Genomic DNA, 16654 nt, shown 5'->3' with positions numbered 1-16654 from the left:
AGGGAAGTTGTATCACAGGAATTTTATTCTTTTTTGTGGCTATTATAAATGGGATTGCATTCTTGATTTGACTTAAGCTTGAATGTTGTTGGTATATGGGAATGCCACTGATTTTTATGCATTGATTTTGTATCCTGAAACTTTGCTGAAGTAGTATGTCAGACCAGGGAGCTTTTAGGCAGACTATGCAATGGAAATTACACAATACTGCTTAAAGAAATCAGAGACAACACATCCATCCTCATGGACAGGAAGAATCAATATTGTTAAGATGGCCATATTGCCCAACTCAACTTACAGATTCAATACTATCCCAATCTAACTACGAATTCTTCATGGAATTAGAAAAAGAAATATTTTAAAATTCATACAGAACCAAAAAAGAAACTTAATAGTCAAGTCAATCCTAAGCAAAAAGAACAAAGCTGGAGGCATCACATTACCCAACTTAAAACAATTCTACAAAGCCACAGTAACCGAATCAGCATGGTACTGTTACAAAAACAAATACATATACTAATGGAATGAAAATAGAGAGCTCAGAAATAAGGTCATGCACTTACAACCATCTGATCATCAACAAAACTGACAAAAACAAGAATTCCCTATTCAATAAATGGTGCAGGAATAACTGACTAGTCATAGGCAAAAGATCGTAACTGGACCCTTTCCTTATATCACATACAAAAATCAACTCAAGATAGATTAAAGACTTAAATGTAAAACCTAAAACTATAAAAATCATGGAAGACAGCCAAGGGAATACCATTCTGGACACAGGATTTGGCAAAGATTTCACAATGAAGACACCAAAAGCAATTGGAGAAAAAAAAAAAAAAAAGCCCCCAAATTAACAAATGGGACCTAATCAAGCTAAAGAGCTTCTGCACAGCAAAAGAAACTATCAATAGAGTAGACAACCTACAGAATGGAAAAAAATCTTGTAAACTATGCATCTGAAAAAGGTCTAATTTCCAGAATCTACCAGAAATTTAAACAAATTTACAAGGAAAAAACAAAACACCCCATTCAAAAGTGGGCAAAAAACATGAATGGACACTGCAAAAGAAGACATACACACAGCCAACAAGCATATAAATAAAAGCCCAACATCACTAATCATTAACGAAATGAAAATCAAAATTGCAATGAGATACCATCCCATACCAGTCAGAATGGCTATCATTAAAAAGTAAAAAAAAAAAGTAACAGATGCCAGCGAGGTAGTGGGCAAAAGGGAACACTCATACACTGCTGGTGGAAATGTAAATGAGTTCAACTACTGTGGAAAGTGGTTTGGCAATTTCTAAAAGAACTTAAAGCAGAATTATCACTTGACCTAGCAATCCCATTTTGGGGTATACACCCAAAGGAATATTAGTAATTCTGCCATAAAGACATATGCATGCATATGTTCATTACAGCACTATTCACAATAGCAAAGATGTGGAATGCCCATCAATGGTAGTCTGGGTAAACAAAATGTGGTACATATACACTATGGAATACTATGCAGCCATATAAAAGAATGAGATTATGTCCTTTGCAGCAGCATGGATGGAACTAGAGGCCATTATCCTCAGCAAACTAACACATGAACAGAAAACAAAATACTTCATGTTCTCACTTATAAGTGGGACTAAACATCGAGTACATGTGAACACACAGAAAGGAATAACAGACACTTTGATTTCCTTGAGGGTGAAGATGAAGAGGAGGGTAAGGATGGCAAAGCTACCTATTGGGTACTGTACTTATTACCTGGGTAACAAAATAATCTGTATACCAAACCCCATGACACACAACACATAATTTACCTATACAGCAAACCTGCCCATGTACCCCTGAACCTAAAAGTTAAAAAAAAAAAAAAAAAAGATGAGGGGAGTACTGACACATCTTGTGATTCTTCAAGAGATATGTGAACTTTAAAACTTTGTGTGTAATATATAATACTTCTATTTAAAAATATTTGCCAATCTCACATTAAAAAATAAGTATTTGGTTTGTGAGGACTCAGGAGATAAGAGTTGTTCCCAAGAAAAGAGAGGATTCTACTATTACAGGAATTTGTAGGAATGTGGCTCTTAAATTTTAGTATATACCACCATCACCCAGGACATTTGGCTCATGGGGACTCAGGAGATAAGAATTGTTTCCAAGAAGAGAGAGAATTCTATTACTATAGGAATTTACAGGAATGTGGTTCCTAAATTTTAGCACATACCACAATCACCCAGAGCTTGTTAAAATACAGACTCTTTGGGTCCTTGCCTTGACATTTTGATTCAGTAGGTATGAGATAGGGTCTGAAAATTTGCATTTCCAAGTTCCCAAGTGATTGTGATGCTGCTGTTCCAGGAATCATACTTTGAGAATCACCGACCTACTTTGGTCATAATTTGAGAAACCCCTACACATGGAGTTTTTCCATTGAAATAAAAGGAATAAATTACAAACCACTATTAACTTTTTAAACAATGTTATTGATGTTAATGTATGTATCATAAAATTCACTCATTGTAAATATGCAATTCAATACTTTTTGGTAAATATTTTATAGAGTTGTGTAGCTATACCAAAATTCCGTTTTAGAGATAGATTTAGAGCTACATTTTTTTTTTTTCAAATCTGTTTGCAATCCATCTCTCCTCTGACCACCAGCCCCACACAATCTCTGATACAATTTCTTTTTGTATAAAACTTAGGTTACTAAGGTCTTTTTTTTCTCTTCTACTATAGGCGTTTACATCTATAAATGTTCCTCTAAACCCTGCTTTAGCTACCTCGCATAAAGTTTTATACGTTAGAGTTAAATTTTCATTCAGGTAAAAATATGTTTCATTTTTCTTTGTGGTTTTTTTTTTGGATCCATGAGAGATTCAAAGTATATTTATTTAATTTTTACTCTTTATCCTTTTCCCTGATTTTGTTCTGTTGTGAATTTTTAATAAAATTTTGTCATGGTCAGAGCAACACCTAGTACGATTTCAATCTTTTAATATTCATTGAGACTTGTTTTGTGAAACAGTAAATGGTTCCTAATAGAAAATGTTCCACAAGTGCTTGAACAGAACGTACATTCTGCATTCATTTGGTAGGGTGTTTAATATATGTCTAGAAATGCCAGCAATGGAATATTTGTCTTTTTTTAATCTGGGAAGATCTCTCTTCAGAGATTTTCATTATTAAATGAAAATATTGATGACCACACTATTATGTTTATCCAATATCTTCATCATTAGACCATAATATTGCTGAACATGCTGTTCCTATATGAGAGGGTTTTTTTTCTTCCAGCCCTTTGAGTATGTTATTCTACTATCTTTTGGCCTTTGTTGTTTCTGATTAGATGTTATGATTTTTTTTTTATTGTCCTTTACCTGTATGTAAAGAGTTATTTTTATCTAGCTGCCTTCAAACTTTGTGTGGTATATGTAATACTTCTGTTTAAAAACATTTGCCAAATGCACATTAAAACAATATACCGGTACAAAAATAGAAACATAGACCAATGGAACAGAATAGAGACCCCAGAATTAAGAATGCACACCTACCATCATTTGGCCTTTAAAAAAATTGACAAAAACAAGCAATGGAGAAAGAATTCACTATTAAATAAATGGTGCTGGAATAACTGGCTAGCATTTTCACTTTCTCTTTGTCTTTCCACAGTCTTTCCACAGTTAAAGATTGGTCAGAGTTGTGCTTACCACCTTGGTTATTGTTTCATATTTGTTTATGTTCATGCACATAAACAAATAAATGTATCCTGGTGCAGATCACTTGATATTTATTTTATTTGTGGTTCGTTGGTTTTAGAGTGCTGTAGATTAATGTATTTCATCAAGTTTGAGAAACTTTCAAACATTATATTCTTTTTTCTGACACCACAGACCTGCTGTTGAGCCACTTTAGTGAATTTTTATATTTTTCAGTTACCGTACTTTTCATGTCCATAATTTCCAGTTGTTTAATTTAAAGTAATTGTTATCTGTTTTTTGAAATTATCTATTCAGTGAGTTATTTTCATGGATCCCTTTTATTCTTTGAACAACTTTTATTTTTAAAATGTATTTATAATGACTGTTTTGATAGCAATTTCTGTGTTTTAACATCTGGGAAAATTCAGAAACTATTTCTACTGACTGCTTTTTTTCCTAAGTATGAGTCACATTTTCTTCTTTATTTGCATATCACATAATTTTCTATTGAATATTGAACTTTTTATGTAACATAGCAACTCCTGATTTTTACTTTATCTTCTTAAGATGTATTTTTTTTTTTGGCTTGTTATTTATTTCATAATTCTGCCTGGACTAAATCTGTGAAATCTGTCTTTTCACTGTGTATGACCTTCTGCAACACAGACCTCATCTACTTTTGTTTTTTCTTGTTCTTTATTTTTAAGCCTTGCATCCTAAGGGTGTAGTAGTGTGTTGCTGTTACACGTAGCTTAGCATTCACCCAAAGATTGGTCAGAGCTGTGCTTATCACCTTGGTTAAAGTTTCATTTTCTGCTGAAAGATATACATGTGGCCTAGATGGAACATTTATATTTCAGATTACATTTGAAGTTTTTCCAGACTTTAACTTTACATAAGGCTTTTTGACATCTTTGTTGCACATGCAGAGGCTTTAAAGGCCCAGGAGGTGTGGGTAGCTTTGGCCTGTTGTGTTATCTGTCGTTCATGCACATAAACTCCAGTCAACCTGGGATATTTGGAGTGTTTATCAAGCCATCTTTGACTGTCCAACCTTCCAAAAATGTCTGTCAAATCCTTGGCTAGTCCGCTGATGCACTGAATGCACCATATAAATGTGCACACTCATTCTAACAAAATTGCCACTTTCCTGTTCTCTAGCTGTTGAGATGGCCACTTAAACTGATGATACTCCAAATCAAATGAGTCCCTTCGGCAGTGGCAGCAAGCCCTGCCCTGTCCTGGTTGAACTACCATATTGGAAATGGGGTTGATGGGAGCATGACCAGGAAAAAATGCCACGGACTCACAACTGAAGTTCATGTATTCGATTCATAAACACTTCTCAGTTGGTTTTATGCCTTTGGTTGGATTCTGGAGCAAAGAATTACTTGTTTTTGACAAGTTTGTCCAGCTTTACAGTTTTTTGGGGGAAAGAATTTGTCAACTTCTCACTTTGTCATGCCTTCTATTGACTTTTGACTGCTTGATTTATACAGAATCACTTAAAAATAACGAAAGTTTAGATAGAGAAATATGTGGTATTCTTATACAGACAAAGGAACTGAGACAAGAAAGCATATGGAATTGGCCTAGTTTATCACTAAAAGTTAATGACCAAGTTGAATATAAACCCAACTTTCTGATTAACAGTACCATATTATCTATGGCCTGATATTTTCTGAGGCCAGAGGATTCAAAATTATACTTCATAGTTCATAGCTGTTGGTTATAAAATAAAAGGTAAACGTTAATAACAGGAAGCTGTGAACCAAGATTAAATTGATGTTAAGTATATTTTTAAACTATGGTTTTAAGTAGATTTCTTTCCTAAATAATGATTTATCTTTGAAAGCATGTTTAAAAGTCAAAACTTTTCTCAGCAGTCATAATTTCTCTAAAAACCACTTTATTTTGGCACCATCTCCTTTGAAGAAGGCATCATGGAAACCACCTCCAAAAGGAGACTACCATTTCCTTGTTCATGAAAGTTGTTTCAGAATGAAATGACTACATTATTTCCAATAGCTGGTATGACCCATAGCCATGCATGCTCCCTCAGGTTCAGCCTTCTTAATTGGCTGAAAAATAGGTCAGTGCTCTATATTGAACTGTTTCCTTCTTATAGTTCAGTCAACAGTCTACAATATGTCTTCCATATAGTAAGCTCAGGATATCAGGATATTTGTGCTAAAATTATACTCCAATCAAGGCCACATATAAAACATAAATGCTTTTATATTATAACATAATCTGAATAATATTAATAAAATAGTCATATGTTATATTGTTTGGAAGTTGTTATATAATATAAATGTATATAATACAATGAATTCTATTATAAATATAATATTATCTGTGAACAATAACGAGGTATGTGGAACCAAACTGCTGCTGAGTATGTTTCATGGGGAACATTGTGTGTTGTAGTAGAAAGAGCTTAAGTTTTAGAGTCAGACATATCAGTGTTTGAATCCTAACTCTATTACTTAATAGCTATGTGATTTAATGTAATTTAGTCTCTCCTTGCTATACACTAGTCATCTTATTAATGAGGGGTTACAGTGTTATGTTTCTGCAATAACTAAACAGTTATACTATATAGAGAACACCAATCTGACGTATAGACCAGAGCCAATACTGCTCATTGCTGTGCATTTCCCAGCTCCGGATTGAGACACATGGGCATATCAAATCAGCTGATAATTTTGTATCTTCTCCAACTGATGTTTTAGAAATGTTTGTTTAACATATATTTAATGAATACTGAGAAACTGATTGTCTAATGTTTATATTTTATATTTATTCCGTTATATTCAGAATATAAGACCTATTTCATATTCTAAAAATTTCTTAGATGATACACTAATAGTTTAAATTTGGGAAAAAAAAAAAAAAAAAAAAACCTACTGCTCCTGGAAAAGAGTATTCATAAGGAATTGGTTTCAGCTTCTTTCTCTATCTGGGATTAGGAAACTGCTACTATTCCTTGCTTCAGGTCAATAGAGTGGTAGTATAATACCTTTTCCTAGATACTTGCCAGGCTACCGAACTATCCCTTGTCTCTTGGGCTATCTCCAAACCCTGCTTACACCTTCAGAAATAGTCTGTTCATTAAACTATTCTTAAATAATCCTAATTTAGGCCAGGCGCAGTGGCTCATGCCTGTAATCCCAGGAGTTTGGGAGGCTGAGGTGGGTGGAGCACCTGATGTAAGGAGTTTGAGACCAGCCTGAACAATATGGTGAAACCCTGTCTCTACCAAAAATAGAAAAATTAGCTGGGCATGGTGGTACATGCCTGTAGTCCCAGCTATTTGGGATGCTGAGGCAGGAGAATCTCTTGAACCTGGGAGGCAGAAATTGCAGTGAGCGGAGATCGCACCACTGCACTCCGGCATGGGTGACAGAGTGAGGCCTTTTTTTCAAAAAAAAAAAAAAAAAAAAAAAAAAAAGATTCTAATTTAAATGTGCCATCTCTTTCCTGATGAGACAATGAAAATACTAAGACATTACTGTTAATTTTGTGAGAGATGACAGAAGATGGTCATATACCATGTATAATGAATAAAAAGCCTCTATCACTGAAATATATACACACTAAAATATTTGTAGGAAAAATGACCTAATTTCTGCAATATATGTAAAAACATGGGGTGGGAAGAATAAAATTGACACGCTATTGATCATGATTGAAACTGTGTGATGAGTACATGGTAGTCATCCTATGTTTCTCTCCATTTTGTGGTATAATTGAAGGCTTTCATAATAAAAAGTTTGGAATATTTTTTTGAACTGTTGGTACTTTCAACCTCTTTGATAAGTTATTTTTAATTATGATCTCTGGTTTGGTAACCCTGTCATGAATTCAAACGGAACAACCATTTCTAAGTAAGTCATTATTTTGTTTTTTATCCATTCTGTAGCCCTGATCTGAATAATGCTCTCCCCATTCCTGTTGAAAACGTCTTTGTGCATGATCCCAAACTTCATCTTCATTTGTTCCAGGGAAGCTGAAAGGTACATGTGTGACCTTAGTTCCAGATTAAAAAGGAAATATTCTTAGTAGTTTGAGTTAGACTCTTCTGGAAACAAGAATGACTGTTCTGGAAATTATACTCTTTTGCTATATTTATACCATCTTGAAAAGAGTGTTATCAAGTTGTCTCCATTAAGCAGCAAGAAAGAATCATTCTGCCCAACAAGGGATTCTCTCTTGTTAGACTAATGATTGGGTACACGTCCTTAGCAGGTCACTTAAGTAACTTGCTCTAATAACCTTTAAATTAGAGACATAACACTGTTGACAATAGTCAAGATACGATGATCCAATTACTGACAATTGGATACTTGACAAGTAGTCAAAATATGATGCCAATTACACTGACAATAAAAAAGAAAAACAGTGGACAAAGTAAAAGTTGTATTTGTGTAATAGAAAAATTTTGTTTTGGTCTTTTTTATTATTTGTTCAGGTAACTAGAATTTCAAAATATTTTCCAGTACTTATTAATGTGTTGTCATCATTACATTGGAACCACAAAGTTAAATTGTGAAGTAAAGGAACAATATTTGAAGAAATATAGCATTGGGAATGGAAAGTTTAAAAATTTTAAGTCAGTAATGATTTAGTATGACATTTTACATATGCTGAAAAATATGTGCACATTCTCAAAAAGCTAAGCAAACTAATTTCTATATTTTATGTAACATTAGTTTTTCAAATTCAATCACATGTAAATATTTTCCCAAAAGATTGTTTTCTTCACTTATCTGTGGTTTAAATAATTTCAAGGAAAAAAAAAATGAACATTCTGCTGGAATTCCATGTGATTAATTATATACTATCAAGGTCAATTCAAAGTGTACTCATTCTTTAAATCAGGTTTCTTAAAACCTCACCACAATGGACAGTCCGAGCTGGATTCTTCGTTGTTGTGGGGGGCTATACAGTATTGCGCATTACAGGATATTTGGCAATATCCCTAGTCTTTACCCATTAGATACCAATAGCATTCCCACTCTCAAGTTGTGATTATAAAAAAATGTCTCTGAACATTGCCAGAGATCTCCCTGGGGACGAAATCAACTCCACTAAGAACCTGTGTTTCAAAGCAATGAGTTCTGCATTACATCTTCCTAAATTTTAATTACTTTCCAAAAGATTACAGCTCAAATAATGGGAAGAGTCAAAAAAATAAAAAGAATTCAAGATGTTGAGAAAGACATCGTGATAAGAGATAGGTTTTACAATTAAAAACACTTTTAAGAGTAAATATTTTTAAAAATAATATGTGGTTAATGTGAAGGTATGTAAGATAGTGCCATAGTGAACTGATATTTAAAAACTCAAGTTGCTTGCAAAGCCATAGAAATGGTAGGATATTAAACAGTGCATTTTCATCAAACTGATTTTGATCTGTGCATCTAATGCAGTTCATAACAGAGAAAGAATGAATTCTAAACCTGCATACATACAAACCAACATACACACCACACACAGACACATACACATTGATGTGAATAAATACTTTACTTCCTACTTACTTAGCAGTTCACCTATTGTGGCCACCATTTTTTTCCATCAAATATTAATGTTAAATCTGGTTGTTTGAAGACCTTATTGGGTTTACACTTACATGCTTACAAATCCTACTAGTAATATGTTCAATTCATTTATTTAGCTTTCAGGAACCTCTATTTTATGCTACATATCCTCAGCATTTATGTTCAAAGGTGGTGTAACACTACTTTGAATTTACTGTCATATCTCAGCATTGATTTCTGGTTGCTTTCTTTCATCTCTGAAACTGCATTGTTAGTCCAGTTGGGTCACCAGGTCTTGCCTACTATTAAGTGTTATGCCTATAATTGAAAAGTCATTAAAGCAAGTTACTTAAAGGATCTGCCAAGGACATGTATCCAATCATTAGTCCAATGAGAGATAATCTTTTATTGGACACAATTCATTGGTTAGCGTTGTCCACTGTATACAGAATAGAATTGGGAATTTATTTAGTAATTTGTTTAGTAAATCTAGATCAATATTTGAAAACTTATATTGAGCTTTCCTCTGTTTTATGGTCATTTTAGTAGCTCTATCAGAAGCTGTGGGTATTATTTTTCTCATTCATTGGTGAAAAAAGGAGAAAAATAAAATAAACATCCAAATTTCTGGCATATTAGCAGTTCTGCAATTATTATACTGGAGAATGCACCAAGAACATTAGAATTGGAATGGATTTCAACTGAAAATATTCTCTAGATCCTTATGCATACTTGACCCTATATAAATCATTTTTGGAAAATTCAGAAGAAGTGTAGGATAAGATTATCCTGAAGAGCTATAATTTTTGTTGGGTTTAAGATCTATTTTTCCCTGTTAACATGAATACTTCCAATTTTTAAATGAAATATAATTATATCATTTATAAAATAAAACATTGTAGAATTAAATTACATATTTAATAGGAAATTAGAATCATAGAAGAATGATTCCTGAAGCAGCAACTTTTATTTAACTCCCAGAGTAAAAAGTTATCAATTCTTGCCATGCAACAACTCAATAAAAAGAAAACGTGCTAACTATGATCTTTTGTAGAGGTGCCGAGTACTGGCACTAAAAACTTCTTGCTATATGAAAGTAAGACGGAAATTTTTAGTGTGTGAAACCAATACTATGTGATTTTAAATGGTTTGTTAGTATTCAAAAAAGCATCTTTGGGTAAAAGTGAAATAAGTACCTTAGAGAAAAATGACTTCCTGAAAAGTACAAGTTGATGAATTTCATAAAATTTCAACAGTCAGTGTAAGCTCTGGATTTTCTTTTTATACATATTTTGTATTCATTTGCTAAGTCAAAAATCTTAAAAGGCAGTCACCACAACCTTCCTTCAACAGGCCTTTCCACTGCACTGACACCTGATCTCACCTTTATAAAACAGCCCACTCTCTCATGCAGTTTTTGCCCTGATGCAGACTGCAGTGACCTTTCTATGACTGAGTCATAAATCCCTAAACACAGGGGATGAAATCACCCACGATGCCTTACATATGGTGGTGTGAATGTCTATAATAATTGCTCTGTAATTACATGGTAATTATTGACCATTTAAGTACATTTAAGAACAGGGTGAGTACTATGTAATCAAAGACTAATTATCTGATTATTTCTGTCTTTTAAACTGCAGACTTACAAGATACAAAAATTGCAAGTAACATGGTGATTAGTCACTGAACTACATAGTAACTTGCAGTATAATTATGAAGCAATCTGTAGAAAATGTATTTGTATTGTAGTACTCCTGAACAGTAATTGCAGAGTAGTTATATGGTAATACACATTCTATGAAGCGATAACAGAAAAAAATTACCAAGATTTTATGCTAATAGGACATAAATATGTTAACCAAAAATATTACATGATTCATTAAAGAAATATGTGAATGAGATATATCATTTGTAAGACAGGTAATTGGTACTTTAAATTAGAATTGCTATGGTTTGTCTATAACATACAGAAGTGACACTGTACCTTTTAATAGTTCTTATAAAATTTCCTTGCATATTTCTTTAAAAATTGCTGTGATATGGCAAATAACTTGGGCAGTGACAGATAAAAGGAAGGTCAAAAAAGATGGAGTTGAGAAATTGGTCCATTGCACTGGGATTCAGTGGCTAAACCCAATCAAGAGGGTAGTTTAACTTCATTAGCAATTACTGGGACCCAAGTTGGAGTCATTCACAAACCCTCAACGTTTTCTTCCTAAAATAACAAAGTAACATGAGAAGTATATGGATAAGTATTTACAATGATTCTGAAACACACTAAAATTTTTTATCTAAAATATTTTAAAAGCTTCTACTTTAAATTAGAAAATGAAATAATAAAAAAGTTTCCCCTAAAAATTCATTTGATGTAGGCTGAATGTAGAAATTTCCTGAAGAAATACAGAAATGGTGGAGTTTTGAAGATGGGCAAGAAGAGAAGTGTTTGGAGAAACTATGGCTTAACGTGTGTTTGTTATAAAAGCTGAAAAATCAACTATTTTGTTGAGCAATGATGCTAAAAATGAGTAATCTTTAAAGTCTATTTAAATAAATAACTACTTTTTTCTTGGTAACATGATTAGAAACATTAATATGAGCCCTGAAATAAAGAGCATGTTGATTCCATCATGAAGTAATTATAATAATATTTTGTACATAATATAGGTATGGAACTCTAAAATGAAAAATGGATTCTACATGAATTTATCAGTCTACATGAAAAATATCTTTGAGCAATAGTTATAAATTCCTTACCTAAGGAATATGAATAATTTAACTATGTCTAAAGAAATAATGCTATCAAAACTAAACTTGGTTACTTTCAAATTCTGTTTATTTGACAAAGTTTTACTATCATAATTTTTTAGTGATTTTCTATTTTCTCTAACAGGTCCATGAAACAAAATACACTTTTGAGTATTGTTGCATGGTTTATTTTGGATTGTCAATTTACATTGTTTGCCTGGTATGTTCCATCTCTATGGAATTGTACACTACAATAAAGTATGAAATCCTCTCAAATATTCTCTTGTCCAATTAGATACAAATACTTAGTCAAGTGAAATGCTATTAGTAGTAACTTACGAAGTTGTTACTCTTTTGACCTCAGCAGCTACTCATAAAGTGAAATCAAAATGGACTGGAGTAGATTTATTTGATCAGGATCGATTAAATCATGTATCATTACTGAAGTATTTCCTTTGATTGAGAGCTCATTAAAGGCCTCTGCTTTATATCAAAATGTCAATAATGCTTCTAAAATGGAAATGCCATTTTATTAAGGTTATATTTTTAAAGTAATAACTTAAAATTATTTACAATTGCCTTTAAAAAAATACATTTTTACAGTCCTATTTTTTAAAAAATTTATATACACTGTTTTACAAAGCATACAAAAAGGGAAAATAATGAAAAAATATCATGTTCTGAGTTATGTCTTTGGTCATCCTGAGAAAAGGAGTTAATAAGTAATTAACAAGGCTTGTCATTCTGTATATACAATAACTCATCTCAAATTGCCTTCTCCCTCGATCCCTTTTCAGAAAAAACCCTCTATTGAAGTATGATTGACATATAAATAGTTTTACATGCCTCCCTTGATTGCTTCCTAACTTATATAACCTTCAGTTTAAAATTTATATCTCCTTTATAAAGAGGTGAGACTTGAAAATTAAATCACATATATTAAACATGAAACAATGTTTTAAATGAGTTTACCATATGATATTAGGATTCTCATGAAAATACAGATGAGATCAAGCTACCTATTACATGGAGTTCCTGAGGAGCTATGTACCATACACAAGATACAGCAAGGTAGTTCAAGCTGACTACTTCATAATCTCACCAAGAATAATTCATATAACTTACAATTAGACTAAATATTTCCTTTGTCTTTCATTTCTCCCACTAATTCATTGTTCTTGTATAGAATGTCAGTTTCTATAAGACAAAGATGCTAGCAGAAAATGTCATGAATGAATGCAAACTTTATTTCCAGGTTCATTTTATCCAGGCTATTTTCTTTACAAAATAACTGAAGAATATATACAATGTAATCAAATAATCTAAATTTAAGCAAAAAATCTTCTATAAAATATGAAATATAATGATAACTTTAGACTATTTAATATCATCACCAAATATTGTCATAGACGTGTCATAATTACTTCTACATTTCTATATTAGAAAATACACGTAAAGGGCAGCTTGTTTCTCCAAATATACTTATCTATTCCTTAAAAATCTGCTACACCAAAGGGAATGTTGACTTTTACCACATATAATCAATCTTTCATTAGAGGCTATTTCATTGGAGGCTATAACTAAACAATAAAGAAAAAGATAAATAAATTGAAAGTATCTAAATTGAAAGAGAGAGAGAAAAAAAACAATGCTTTCTTTGAAGACAAAATTATCTTTTGTGTAGAATATTCCAATTTTAGAGTCCCCTACAAAATTACTGGAATTTATAAATAAGTTTGGCAAGGGCACGAGGTTCAAAATCAATACAGAAAAATTAACTGTATTTCTATATACTAGCGATTAATAATCATACAGTAAAGTCAAAATATTATTCCATGTATGGTAGTTTCTAAGACTAAAATATTTAGAAATGCATTAACCAAAGAATGGAAACTTGTATTATAAAAACCAAGAAACATTGCTGCGAGTATTGAAGAAGGTCTAAATGAAGTAAGAGAGTTTATGTTCATAGATTGGAAAATAAATATGACAAGATACTAATTGTGAAAAATAAATGTAATAAAATCCTTATCAAAATGACAGCAGATTCTTTTTTGAGAAATATACAAGATGATTCTATGTGGAGAGAAAAAACCCAGAAGAGCCAAAAGATTTTGAAAAGGAAGAAGAAAATTGGAAAAGTTACACTATCTGATTTAGAAACTTGCTACAGAAGCTAAAGAAATCAGGATTGTGGTATTGGTATAACAATAGGCATATAAATCAACAAAAAATTAAAGAAAAAATACTGTTATATTTATGGTCAATGGATTTTTGAGAAGGGCATCAAACAATTCAATGGAGGAAAGAATAGAACTTTTATCATGCTAGTGAGATAATTAGATATCAATATGCAAAAAATGAAGTTAAACCTTCCCTTTAAACCATATACAAAAATTGCAATGAATCCTACATCCAAATAAATGGACTAACACTGTAGTACTTTTAGAATAAAACACAGGAGAAATTCTTCAGGACCTTTGGGTTAGGCAAAATGTTCTTAGATATAACACCAAAAGAATAGTCCAGAAAAATAAACTTCACAGGGAACAACAAGAAACCCAAAATGTCATGAGACCTACAAATACAAACAAACAAACAAAAACAAATGGTAGATGCAAAACCAACCACATAAATAATTTCACAAATATGAATGGACTAACACATGAATCAAATGGCAGAGATTGTCAGCCAGGATACAAAACAAGATTGAACTATACATACTGTCTACAAGAAGCATGCTTTAGAATCAAAGATACATATGGAGTAAAATGCAAAAGACTAGAAAACAGCTATACCACATAGCTGTAAAAATAAGTAAAAATAAGAGAGCTGGAGTGGATTTATTAATATATGAGAAAATAAACATTAAGTAAAAATAGTGTTGGAGATTCACAGTTGTATTTCATGTTGATAAAACAGTGAATATATAAGAAATATATAATAACAAGTGTATATACATATAGCAATAAATCACCAAAATGCATGAAGTGAAAAGTGAGAAAATTGAAATGAAATAATTTAACACTTATATGCAGATGTGTAAATGCCATTCTCTTAATATTTGATAAGACAGTTAGAAAATCAGTAAAGACATGGAGTCCTAAACATTATCAAGCAAATAGACTAGACTGACATAGAACACCCCACCTACCAACAGGAGCTACATGTTCTTTTAGAGTGTCCATAGAATATTACTCAGGAAATACAATATATTAGGCAATTAAAATTATAAGTGAATATCTTTCCCTGACAAAGTCAGTCTGTAAACTATTCTGCAAATGTGCAGACACCATTGCAAGAATAAAAGGATCACAAAGAATAAGGGTTACATGACACTACTAAAGGAATCTAATAAAATTCCCATAACCAACTCTAAAGAAATGAAGGTCTACAAAGTACCTGTCAAATAATTCAAACTAATTATCTTTAATAAACTCAGTGAACTAAAAAATAACACAGACAACTGAACAACTGAATATAATCAGAAAGTTCAGCAAATAAACATAAACCATAAAATATAGAAATCCTACAGCTGAAGAAGACAATGTTAACTAAAACATTCAACAGAGAACCTCTATGGTAGACTCAATCAATAGTAGATTGAATCAGAGGAAATAATAATCAATTAATCAGGTGAATGCATGAACTTGAAAACAGGTCATTGGAAATTATCTAATCATAAAAACAAAGAGAACAAGGATAAATAGACTAAATAAAGCTTACAAGATTTTTGAGATACCACCATGTGAAACAATATATGCATTATACAAGTTCCAAAATGAGAAGAGATAAGAAAAGCGAAGAAAACTCATTTAAAAAAATAATAGCTAAAAACTTTCTAATTCTGGGAATGGGAATGGACATCCAGATTCATGAAACCACAAGTAACCCAAATAGTTTAAATCTAAAGAAGTCTACAATGAGAAACATTGTAATTACATTGTTAAAACGCAAAGACAGAGAGAGAATTTTGAAAGCAATCACTCATCACAAAAAAAGGCAACACCTATAAACTATCAGCAGATTTCTCAGCAGAAATGTTTCAGTCCAGGAGAGGATGGAGTGATACAAAGTACTGAAAGAAAAAAAAATGTCAACCAAAAGTACTCAGCAAAACTGTCCTTCAAAAATCAAAGATAGATACTTTCCCAGATAAACAATAACTAAGGGAATTCCTTATTACTAGACATATCCTGCAAGAAGTACTAAGGAAGTTCTTCAAGTTCAAAAGAATACGTGCTATTTAGCAACATGAAAGCACATACCAGTACAAATCTCACTTGTAAAGGTAAATATGTAGGCAAATAAACAATGTTCTAATACTGAAATGTTATATAAATCATTTTAAATACTAGTGTAAAGATTAAGGGACCTAATTATAACTATCACCACATTTGTTTAATAAATAACAATATAAAAATAAGTAAACTCGGCTGGGCGCGGTGGCTCAAGCCTATAATCCCAGCACTTTGGGAGGCTGAGACAGGCGGATCACGCGATCAGGAGATCGAGACCATCCCGGCTAACACGGTGAAACCCTGTCTCTACTAAAAAATACAAAAAAACTAGCCGGGCGAGGCGGCGGGCGCCTGTAGTCCCAGCTACTCAGGAGGCTGAGGCAGGAGAATGGCGTGAACCCGGGAGGCGGAGCTT

At 32.3% G+C, this 16654-nt stretch overlaps 1 protein-coding gene across 1 annotated transcript in view; it reads right to left on the bottom strand.

The window, feature by feature from the left end:
- Positions 1-16654, bottom strand: part of DGKB (diacylglycerol kinase, beta 90kDa) — a 773008-nt gene that overhangs the window by 381913 nt on the left and 374441 nt on the right. The window lies entirely within an intron of this gene.

The sequence above is a fragment of the Mandrillus leucophaeus genome, unplaced genomic scaffold, assembly GCF_000951045.1.
Source record: "Mandrillus leucophaeus isolate KB7577 unplaced genomic scaffold, Mleu.le_1.0 Scaffold258, whole genome shotgun sequence".
NCBI lineage: Eukaryota > Metazoa > Chordata > Mammalia > Primates > Cercopithecidae > Mandrillus > Mandrillus leucophaeus.
This window is presented reverse-complemented; position numbering and strand designations above follow the sequence as displayed.